A 3,930-nucleotide genomic window follows, 5' to 3' on the forward strand; every position below is an offset into this window, starting at 1 on the left:
TCCGAAACAATTTATTTTAAATATTCATTAAAAGTCTGACAATTATTTTTTCAACAAGAATTTTATTGAGAAATGTGTTAAATTTTGTTAAAATAATCAAAAACATGAAGATGAAAAGCACATTTCTGTTAGAAAGTTGAAAAAAACAACAAGAAGAAGAAAAATAAGACTTCTGTTATATTTATTTATTTTTAATGCACATTATTTTTATTTTGGACTGGAAGGTAAGTCCTGAACTTTGGATCTCCATGTGAATTAATTTTATGCTCATACTGTAACTGTTTGTTTGTTAGTTAGTTAGTTAGTTTGTTTGTTTATATTTGTATTTATTTACACACAGGGAGTTGTTTGTTTGTTTGTTTGTTTGTTTGTTTGTTTGTTTGTTTGTTTGTTTGTTTGTTTGTTTGTTTGTTTGTTTGTTTTCTCTAACATATAGTGCCATTTTGTACAGAGCTGCTCATCATATTATTTTGGTCTTGCAACAAACAAAAAAAATGTCGAATCAATTAAATTAATAAAAAATAATAAGAAAAATGAAATATAAATAAACTAAAAATGTGCATTAAAATGATACTTTTTTCAGTTGAGTCCTGATTTTGGATGTTGATGGATTTTTTCAATTAATTTAATCTTTGTCATTTAGATTATTTAAAAATGAAATGCTCTTATAAAAATTACTGTAAATATAAACATAAGTGTTAGCATGTGCTAGATTTATTTATTTATTTATTTATTTAGAATTTTTTGTACTCAATTTAGATTCTCTAATCATATTATACTTTAATTATCAGATCATCAGATTAAACAAACAAACAAACAAACAAACAAACAAACACACACTGTGCATTAAAACCCCCTCCTTTCTCTTTCAGATGGAATTTGCTTATTGCTGTGTGGAACAGACTCTGGATCTCTATTTCGACAAATTTTACATTTTTATTGTATATTATTTAAAAAATAAACTGTTACAGCTGCAGGAAATAAAAGCACGACCGCAGCACATTTTAACGCTTTACGCTATTTTTAAAAATAAATCTCGACTCGTGTCCTCCAGGGGGCGCTGATTATCAGGGCTACATGTCTCCTGCTCAAATCAATCGAAATTGTGACCTGGTTCAGATTTAATTCCTCACTCAGTTCTATTTAAATTAATTTAGTTGGTCAGGATCCAGTACTGAGGAAGAGTCAGAAATCTGCCGTAATAAATCTGTAAAATATTCTGAGGTTCAGTCTGTGCTCTGATTGAGACACAACTGAGACAACTGAGACCCTCCCCTTCCTCCCCCTCCTGCATTACTGTGAAATATGGAATTGCCAAACTTCGCAGCACAACCACGCACTGGCCTTCTCACAGTCTGTTGCTATAGCAACCGGGGGCTCGTTTCTCATAGAACAGGAGAGAAAAAAACTGTACAGTCAGACTATAGGACTCCATCACACACACACACACACACACACACACACACACACACACACACACACACACACATCTTTCCATATCACTGATGTGTGTGTGTGTGTGTGTGTGTGTGTGTGTGATGGACCTCATTCAACATGTCTCATTATGTTCGTGACAGATTTCATCTGCTTGTCTCATTCACACAGTTAGGGGTTGAGACTTCACACACACACACACACACACACACACACACACACACACACACACACACACACACACACAGTTTCCCTCAGTCAGTTTGTTGATCATTCAAGATTTTAGTTGTTATTATTGAAGATGAATGAATGAATGAACCCTTTATTACCCCTGGTCGCAAGTGCCAGCAAAACTGACCATCAACCTGTCCTTACATAGTAGACAGGACAGGAAGACAGGGATGAAAAGAAAAAAATACAGAGTAACACGAGGGGAGGGGAGGTGAAAAAAGCAACCCCCACACTATGCTTCTGTGGGGAGTACAGTGTGGGAACATTAAAAAAAAAACACCTCAGCACATAAGCACAAAATAACACAAGTACACTTTACAACATGAAAACACAGGACTTGAGGGGGGGAAGGGGGGATCAGGGGTGGGGGGAGGGGAGGAGGTAGAGGTAATCCAGCTCAAGCAAGCAGCCGTCCGCTCCTGCAGCCATGAGGGCGCTGGTCACGCACCTGCTTGTCACACTGGGGGTGAAAGCGGCAACCGCGGGAAGTGGGGGAAGGAATGCAAGGAATGCGAGAGCGTCTCACAGCAGTGACCTTCAGGGGGAGATGTTGTCCCAGCAACGGCCTTGGCCGAGGCCGGTGCTATCTCAGGGAGCCGAAAGCAGATAAGATTGGGATTGTTTGGTCTTGGGGCGAGCAGACGCATTTTTTTGCATGTCCACTCTGTCTGTCCATTTCTGTCCATTTTGATCATTACTATTGTAACTTTCTTATTACAAAGGAATGTTACTTTATTGTCAGTGATAAACAAACAAATAAATAAATAAACAAACAAACAAATATTATTGCCCAAAGTCAGATGTGATTGGCTCCAGGTCACCTGTGACAAGATGCTTAGATAGATAGATAGATAGATAGATAGATAGATAGATAGATAGATAGATAGATAGATAGATAGATAGATAGATAGATAGATAGATAGATAGATAGATAGATAGACAAACAAACAAATCTGAAATATTATCCAAGACTGGATGGAAGACCAAATGTTTATAATGTTTTTAGGCAGCGCTGCTCTGTGATTCCATTTATTTATCTCATCTCATCTCATTATCTGTAGCCGCTTTATCCTGTTCTACAGGGTCGCAGGCGAGCTGGATCCTATCCCAGCTGACTACGGGTGAAAGGCGGGGTTCACCCTGGACAAGTCGCCAGGTCATCACAGGGCTGACACATAGACACAGACAACCATTCACACTCACATTCACACCTACGCTCAATTTAGAGTCACCAGTTAACCTAACCTGCATGTCTTTGGACTGTGGGGGAAACCGGAGCACCCGGAGGAAACCCACGCGGACACGGGGAGAACATGCAAACTCCGCACAGAAAGGTCCTCGCCGGCCACGGGGCTCGAACCCGGACCTTCTTGCTGTGAGGCAACAGTGCTAACCACTACACCACTGTGCCTCCCCTCCATTTATGTATTTATTTATTTAAAAAATTAATATGCAAACAAACACATTATTAACATCTAAAACACGTTTGTTTGTTTGTTTGTTTGTTTGTTTGTTTGTTTGTTTGTTTGTTTGTGTTGACCCCGATATGGCAGTCCTGGACTTCAGTTCCCATCAGCCCCAGCAGATCACATGACCTGGTCACCTGTCGTTACTCTCCTGTTGATCTCCCAACTGTTCTCTGTTTCCTGCTTCACTCGTGTCTGTGTTTAACTCCTGATGTTCATCTGCTGGATTTTCTGTGTTTTATGTTGCATTTGTTTGTTTTCCAAAACCCTGAAATAAAAGTTTAAACTCACTGAAGTGAAAATAGTGACAAAAAAACAAACAAACAGAAAAACTCACAACACGAGCATACCTCGATGTTCCTCCTTTACATTTAATGCTGATTTGTTCTAAACCAGATGTTTCATTTTTACACAGAAGGCCAGTGAGACGCCTCGTCCTGCGTGGCCATTAATCAGATATCGTTTAAAAAATAAAAAAAATAAAAGCGAGAATGAAACTGATTAGCTTAGCAACGGGGTGATAAAATTTAACTCTGATGGTTGCAGGATATTTATTGTGTAAACTGAGTAAAAATATCTGCAAGCAGCGATTGGTGGGTCCAAGCAGAGATTGGTGGGTCCAAGCAGCGATTGGTGGGTCAAAGCAATGATTGGTGGGTCAAAGCAGCGATTGGTGGGTCCAAGCAGCGATTGGTGGGTCCAAGCAGCGATTGGTGGGTCCAAGCAGCAACGGTGCAGCAGCGCCTGTTTTGCGAGACAGGATCGATATTTAATCTCACTGAACAGGAAATCAGATCTA

The sequence above is a fragment of the Neoarius graeffei genome, chromosome 8 (genome assembly GCF_027579695.1).
Source record: "Neoarius graeffei isolate fNeoGra1 chromosome 8, fNeoGra1.pri, whole genome shotgun sequence".
Lineage (NCBI taxonomy): Eukaryota > Metazoa > Chordata > Actinopteri > Siluriformes > Ariidae > Neoarius > Neoarius graeffei.